Source organism: Phodopus roborovskii, unplaced genomic scaffold, assembly GCF_943737965.1.
Source record: "Phodopus roborovskii unplaced genomic scaffold, PHOROB, whole genome shotgun sequence".
Classification (NCBI taxonomy): domain Eukaryota; kingdom Metazoa; phylum Chordata; class Mammalia; order Rodentia; family Cricetidae; genus Phodopus; species Phodopus roborovskii.
Genome location: NW_026126459.1, coordinates 9,740,455 through 9,748,510, shown reverse-complemented (window position 1 = coordinate 9,748,510; position 8,056 = coordinate 9,740,455). Strand labels below are relative to the sequence as shown.

Genomic DNA, 8,056 nt, shown 5'->3' with positions numbered 1-8,056 from the left:
GAATTCCTTGGATGTGGTCAGGACCATGGGCTGAGATCTGCCTGGACTGTGCCTGAGTACTGACTTGGGGGTCACAGGGATTGTTGCTCCACTGGTGTTGAGGTCAAGTGTCCTGTGCAGGGCCTGGGTGGCAGAGGGGCACATGCAATATGAGAGAGGTAATAATCACTACCTGAGCAGCTCTTGCTGGCAATGCTTTGTCCACACAAACATGACAATGGTGAGGTCAGTGCTCTCATGCCTCAACCACCAGTCCCCATATTTCTAGAATGACCAAGGACCAATTGTAAATTCATGTCAGAACAGTCTTTATTTTTATCCAGGCCCCACAACAAGCCCCCTCCCAATCTGTGGCACAGGCTCTCCATGTGGCTTGCTGAGCAGGGGCCTCCAAGTGGATGTGTCCCTGGGCTCCTCAGGGAAGGCAGTAGGTTGTATAGTTATCTTCTAAGGGGCAACATCACTGCCCTGAAACCACACAACCTACTACCTCACCCTGCGGTGTCCATGTTTTGGAGGAGGCCCTGCCACTCCCCACCCATCCTGGCCACAGGACACCAAAGCCATAGGGCACAGGGCACAGGGCACAGGGCAGGTGGGGAGGCAGAGACAGTGGCTCAGCAAGAAAGGCCTATACCCACCAGATGGACCAGGGAAGTCTCCAGTGTTTGAACCCATCACCCCAGGGACGGTGGCCTACTCAGTCCAGCTGCAGGCTATAACCATGGGATACCCAGGCATGTGAAGAGCCTTCCTCTCACTTCCTTCGTGGAAAGGGTGCCCTGTCTCTATGTAGATGGAGATGCTACCGGAGGCCTGACCTTAAGTTGGAAAGTCCAGATATGTGCAGCTCTGAAACAGCTGAAGGTCCAGTCTGGACCCTTTCCTTAGGGAGGCCTGTGAGCCCAGGACTAACTTGATGGGGTCAGGGGAAGGAAAGCCCTTCCTTCATGTGTCAAGGGAGAACAGGAGCCCTGGAAATGTCACATATCTGCTTTCACCCTCATGCCCCAGAGAGGTCAAGGGACTGTCCAAGGTCCCCGTCAAACGTTCTTTGCGAATGGCAGCTACCACTTCTTGTACCTCCCTTGGCCCTCCCCAACCAGGGCTGGTGTGGTGTCCACTGCAGATATTGCGGCCACTTCAGGAAAGACAGTAGATTGTATAGTTACCGCAGAGCGGGGCAGAGCCCAAAACCATACAACCTACTACCTCACCCCAAAGGCCGTCAGTCAGTCTTGGTGTAGAGCTGGACGTTATGGCTTCTTGAGATGGCTCCTAGAGGAAGAAGGAGAGCTGGGGAAAAGGGGAGGAGCCCGATGTGGCCAGCTTGGTGCTAAGGGTATCAACAGCGGACTGGGATTCCTCCAAAGTGGGCCAGACACTTAGACATAATCACCAAGCAGAAAGAATAAGGGAAGTGGGTGGGGGTGGGAGAAGAGAGGAAAAGCTGACCATTCACTAGGCAGGAATGGCCACAATGGGGGAAAGGAGTCACTTGTCAAAGGCCAGCCAGGTCCAGGAGGGAGCTCCCAGTGTCCACCTGGCTGAGACCCAGGCTCTGTGCACTCAGCTCTAGCATAAGCAGAGTTGGAGGCACCAGGATTCCAGCTAGGCAGTGGCCTTGGGTATGCACCCTCCTCTTCTTATACAGGAAGAGCCCTCCTTGAGGGCTCTGGCTTTGTCCCTGCCCCCTGCCCCCTCCCCCAAGTGGCCTGAGCTGACCTTGCTGGGGGAGGCTCAAAACCATTTTTTTCCTTGTGGGAGGCAGCCTAGCTCCCCATGGTGGCCAGCTGGGCGGAAGTGCAGACCCTGGCTGGACACTGATGGCCAGTCTGTCCTTGGCGACTAGCACTTCCTGAAGCCAGCAGGGACTCCGTGCTTGGCTCTGAGCTTGGGGCTTCCAGAGCCTTGGACAGAGCCCAGCAGGGAGGATGCCCTGGTAAGGACAGACAGCCTGGTGAGCATCATGATACTCACTGTGTAGTGGGACACGTAAGGCCCACTCTGGGGCAACAGTTAGCCTGTACATACTGTTTACAGCCACTAGCTGGGGAATCTTTGACAAGTAAGCCCATCTTATAAGCAGGGCCTACAGCCTCCCCAGTTGAGCAGTAGCAATGTACAGGAGGATTCTTCCCCCACTTGTAAAAAGCTTTCATAGCTCTCTGCTCTCTGGTACCAACATAGACGTGGAGGCTCTACTGCAGGCCTCCCTCTAGTTCTCTTAGCCAGGCACCAGGCTGGATGGAGTCGTCTAACCTTCCAGTTGTGAGGCAGGATCACTGTGAAGAAACTGAGGTTCAGAAGGCTCAGAGTCTCTAGCCCCAGGTGGCTCTGCTCTTAGAAGGGAAGGGACTTTGTCTTTCAGGCCTCAGACAGGTTTGCCCAGCAATGCAGAGGGAAGCTCTGTACCTAGTCCCAGGAAGCCAGGCAGCTTTTGCTCTGCATGAACCCCAGGACCTGATGCCATGCCTCCCTCTCCCTCCCTCCCTTCCCCTCCGTCCCAGCCAAGGATCACAGGAGCAAGTCTGAGGACCCTGGAGTCATTAGACTTAAGTCCACATTGTGTATCCAGATCTAGAATCTATGAGGTAGAGTGGCATGGGAACACTCCAGGCACAAGTCTCCTTGGCAGGTCCTCCATCAATCCCAGGTGGCACAGGGGTACTAGGATCACACTGGAGGGCTGAGTGATGGCACTGGGGGACAGAGAGATGACAGCTGCCTCTGAGGTCTTCAGAGAGCTCTCAAGGCTGGATGACCTGAAGGGTGCATGCCTGCAGACAGTGTAGACTCAGGGGAGAGAGGCTGTGCCTATTCCACTCAGAGCCAATAACAAACAGAACTGCAGCCCTGTTAAACCATGTCCAGCCTGGGTAAGCCGATAGGGGGTCAAGGATCATCATATCATGGTGCATCATGGGTAGATGAGATGAATCATCTGAGGGCAATCTGCTGGTGGGAGTCAAAGGCTTGGGGGAGTTCAGGCTCCCAGATAAAGGCATCTTAGCTGGGGTCCTGGAGCAGTGGCAGAGATGTGGTTTGAACCCTAACCTTTCTCACTCTGAGGTCTCCCTTGGCTCTCAACTTTCCCAAGGAAGGCTAGTGGGGCCCCACTCACCACAGGGGTGTCAGCTGCAAGCAGAAGCTCCTATTTGGCATCTCTTCCTGACCTGCTTGGGTTTAGAAACAAAAGCAATGATTAACAGCTTCCGAAGGGAGAAAGCCTGGCCCCCGGATGCCTCCCCTGGCTGCACCCTGCTAGCTCTCAGCACGGGACATTCTCCTCTGTCTGTCTTCTGCCTGGTGGCACTCTGCATGCAAAGCCTTGGAGGGAATGGCCTCTAAAACCAACCCTGTGCTGGACAGGCTGGACAGAAGCTATGACTCAAACTTCATCCATAGTGGCTGGGCAAGTCTATGTGGGTGGCCAACAGCCCGCCTGGCCACTGGCTGTGGGTCCTGAGGGAAGGAGGAAACACCGTGAGGGGACAGGCACACTGGCCCTCATGAACACTGTGGTACTTAACTGGATGGTTAATCCTCTCTCAGATGCAGTTTCCCTAGGACATAGGGCAAGAGGTGCCTGAACTCTCTCAAGAGCAGAGACCGAGGGATGGGGCTTGCTAGACCACAGGCTTGCTCCATGAATCAGGCACTATCTTACCTCCTTTGAGTCCATTCTGGCCACGGTATCATAGCAGAGTCAGCAGAAAGATGGAGGGCCAAGCAGGGACATGGTGGCAGCGAGGGAGCAGCCTGGCCAGCTGAAGGGCTCTAGAGCAGAGCCTGGGGTGTGGAACACAGAGATAAGCTCTGCTCGGGATCTACCTAGTTCTGTCCATCAAGCCAGAATGGTTTGTTACAAGCCTTGTTATTCCCACACAGCTCAAGAAAGAGGAAGATGAGGCCATTGGTTATTGAGGGTCTGGTGAGAACACAGGGTGGGAAAGCCCCCTCCCTCCCTGACTGCCAGCCTTGCCTGTACCCCAAGATGGCCAAGCTATCCATCACACTGACACCCTTTCTCTGATCCTTTCCATTGTGCCTATCAGCCCTGCCCCCAACCCATAAAGCAGCAAAAATGCACTGGGCAAGCCTCCTCTGCCCTCCTTGGCCATCTCCCAGGCCCTCCCCGCCTCCTGGCTTTTGCCCTGGACTGCCCCTCTGCCAGGAATCACTGACCCGTTTTTCCTGTTTCTTTCCACAAGCTCTTGCTCTCCAGGGGGCCTCGCTCTGCCCAAGGCTTGAGTGTGGTGAGGCACAACCAGAGCATGGAGAGACACCTGAGGGAAATGGGTCTGTGGCAGGCACCTGTCTCTCCGTGTTCTGGTTGTGGGCATGGCTGCCACAGTCTTCTCAGTTCTTAGGCAGCTCTGCCCTTCCCTGAGGACTTATGCTGCTTCCACAAGACTTCAGGAAGGGTCACCCTTTCTTGGTCTGTGGCCATCTCCAGAGCCATTTGTGAATGAGTGAGGAAAAGACCATGTTCCATACTTGGGGAGTTCCAGGCCTACCTGTACAATAGCATGGCCTCAGTCCTGGGGGTTGGAATTCACATAAATGCTTCCTTTCCCAAGGGATAACAGGAAAGGGGTCCTGAAACAAACCAAAGGGACCCAGTGGGGCAAGGCTGGAGGAGGGCCAGTGGAAGGGCAGGCAGTGTACATGAATTGGCGATCCTCAACAGGTCACCAGGCAATGAGCAGTCAGCAGACACCCTGCCATCTGCCAGCTGCCACCTCCCAACCTTGCCCTAGTCCTGCAGTGTCTACCCGTGGGCAGGGTGCCTGGGGGAGGAGCCAGGCTGGCCAGGACAGGTGCGTTGAAGGCCTAGGCAGGCAGGTGGCCCTTTCAGGCTTAGGCGGATGTCTGGAGGGAGAAAGGCAGACAGACGGTGTCACCCTGAAGTCACCTCAGGCTTGGCTTGGGGCCACCAAGAGCCAGACCCCCCCCATGGAAGCCCCCCTCTCCTAGCCTCCCTGATTAGGTTTCTCCCATAAAGCGACCAGTGTCTCTGCTCAGTAAGCCGTGCCAACAGCGAGTCTGGGAACGATGGGAGGGGTGGCATCCGGCTGGGCAAAAGGCGGGTCTCCTTGTGAACACGGCCCATAAAGTTAACAAGATGCATGCTCGCTGACTAGGTCTGGGTTGGTGTGCCCAGAGACAGGCCATGCCCACTGAGGACCATCATGAGTCTGGCTAACACAGGCATGCTAGGGGTGACCAAGAAGTTTAGAGAAATGACCAATGGAAACATCCCTGAGATATCATACGATCATATGTGAACGAAGATGACCCAGGTTTGCTCAGTGTTCCCTGGCTTCAGACTGGGCTCTGGCAGGTCTGTGTGGAAGTGTGTCACAGGCTAGAATACCCTCTTCCAAAAGTGTACCACAGATATGCAAGGTCAAACCTGGAGCTAGCATCTAAATGCCTTGGGCCTAGCTCTCTCTAGCCTTATCACCTCATGCTGATCTATGCTGGGCTTTGGGTAAGACTTGAGACCTGCAGTACCCTGGTAGCATACCCACCCCTAGAACAGAGGTAATTAACACTGTGACCCATGGCAAAACTCATGAGTGAAATAGAGATTCAGGGTCTGGAGCTAGCTGGGGAGGCCCAGACCTGAGCCTTGCTCTCTCCATCTGGAAATAGAGTCTAAGACAAAGTCAGTTGGCTCTGCCTTCTCTGGAGGGCTAGGGAGATAGCTGACTGGTATGGATGGTAGTAGGAGTCATGAGGAAGCTGCTGGCTTATGACTAGGGCAAGCACGGATGATGCTGTACACCATGCAGGGCCCTTGTGCTTCCTGAACTTATCTTGGGGCTGGACATTTAGGCTACAGGTTACCTGCTTTGACCAGCAAGGTATATACTTGTCTGCAGATATTCTCCACTCAAGCATCACCTGGGTCATAGGAAGGTGCATGGGAAATGACTACAGATGCCACATTGTGGGTGCATGTACTCTGCCTGCTCTTTGACAGCCCCCTCTATGAACTCCCTCTAGGCCTGGCTCTTCCTTGGGAGAATTTTCCTGTTCTAGGTCCTCTCCTCCAGGACCCCTGGCCCGGCACATTGAGAAGCCATTGGTCTGGGCAGGTGGGCTTTGACTATTTTGCTGGGTCTCCCTGAAAGTGGGGCATGGCCTAAGCAAGCCTCACTTCAGGGTGGCAGAATGTTTTTCCTGGGAGCTGTGGAAAAGAAGTTTGGGGCCGGCATCCAGCTAGCTTTCTAGATGGGACACCTTGGCCCTTTTGTTTACACACGGTTTCTTGCTATCCTAGCAGAGAGCATGGGGCCAAACAGGGCCACAGAGCAACCCCCCACCATGCTACCCAGGAAGATTCAAAGACATCGTACCCTTCCATACTTCACTGGGAACAACCTCCTAGCTTCTTTTAAAGACCACCAATGATAGGCGTGGCAGGGCTGTCCGGCCACTCCCAGAGCGTGCCCTGTTTGTCCTACCTTGGGAAGCTGGAATGCTCTGTCAGTATGATGATGACCCAAGGCTGCTGGGGGTTCTGTGCGCCTGTATGGCATCATATGGCATCGCTCTGGGATGTGCTGTTTCTGATCTCTGGGAAGGCAGAGGAACAGTGTGATCGAGGGGGTAGGGATGAGCTTCATGTACCTCAGAGCCTCAGTGGCCTGGTGGGTGGCCTTGCTCTTGGAGCAAAGCAAACTCCTCTAGCAAGCACTTGGACTACTTGACATCATAGGCTACCCAGGCCAGGAGATAGACTGCCACTGTGAAACCCTGGCATTCTATATCACACTCAGCCAGGGAGCCCCCAAGGTCCCTGGGCAGGTCAGGGGTACAAGGGGCATTTGGAGGCCAGAGGCTTTCCTCTCTGGGGGACCTAACTTAAATCTATGCTTGTTGATGGCTCCACTCAGGAACCCAGTACCACAGTGCAGACATTATTCGTAGAACCATCCATGCTGGCCCCACCTCTGCCAAGGACTCCCTTTAAAAGTATGATGTTAGGGATAGGCTTTCCAGATTCTGATGTGCAGCCTCTTTCTCTATTTGCTTGGTGGGCAGCAAGGAGTAAGTGGAGCTAGATAAAGGGCCAGGACTCCCAGGCTGCTTTGCCAAGCATCTGGCTGTGCCAAGCCTGGGGCAGCCATGGCCAAAGCCAAGCAGGATGGGGGCTGGTCCTGGGCTCCATCCAGGCCACCCAGGGCAGGTGGGAAGCAGGGGTCTCCTCCTCTCCAAGGCTACTGTTTGTTTCATCTACAAAATGGTGGAGGGCTGTGTCGGCCATTTTGTGGCATCCTTAGAAGACAAAGGCTATGAAAGCCAGAGGGTGGGACCAGTGGATGTCTGGCAGGGAAGAGAAAGAATAACCTAATGAAACAAGGCTCTGCCCTGTGCTGAGGCCCAAGATGGTCTGGTCAGAGAAAGTGGGTCAGAGCCTTCCTCTCACCTAAGCTATAAGCATGCTCGGGACTTCTAACGACTACCATGCTTCCCTTCAAGGGGTTCCAGGTGGTCATCATGAGGCTTCCAGGGCCTGAGCTCCTTTGGGTTACAATTCTCTGTTCTAGAATCTCTGCAGTACATGTCTTCATCTGCCCCCGCTGGGGAGGCCTCAAGGCAGGGGGCTCAAGTGCCACCTCGTACTCCAGGAACTAGTGGGCTAGACAGCTCCTTCCTGTCTGGGGCCAACAGGTCAAGGGATCAGTTGCCACCATCATGGGACTTCTTCAGGACCGTAAGCTATATCCCATCCCCACTTTCTATGGACCTAGCTAGGATGGTTCATGCTTTCACATCTTGTTCCAGTTGCTTCTTAAACAAGTGACCATCATCTATTCACAAACCCCTTCCTGGCCTCTGGCCAGGGTTCCCACTGCCCCTTACCACGGGGGCTTCCAAGCCTCTCTAGGCAGAGGGTGGTAGACACTCAGTGACTGGCTACAGAGCTCTACAGAGGGGTGGACCAAGGTGTTATAGGGTTCCTTTGTGCCCCTCCCCACACTATTCTCTGTCTTATTCAGGATCCAATTACAAACTAGAGGCAAAAAGGACAGATCTGGTT

General features: G+C 54.5%; 1 long non-coding RNA gene across 1 annotated transcript; it reads right to left on the bottom strand.

Annotated features, from left to right (window-relative positions):
* Positions 1-2,508: 2,508 nt before the first annotated feature.
* On the bottom strand, positions 2,509-4,643 carry LOC127225912 (uncharacterized). The gene is made up of 3 exons (XR_007834840.1): positions 3,671-4,643; positions 3,125-3,179; positions 2,509-2,702 (listed from the first exon to the last, which is right to left on the bottom strand). It is a non-coding gene; the product is annotated as an uncharacterized LOC127225912 (long non-coding RNA).
* Positions 4,644-8,056: the final 3,413 nt, after the last annotated feature.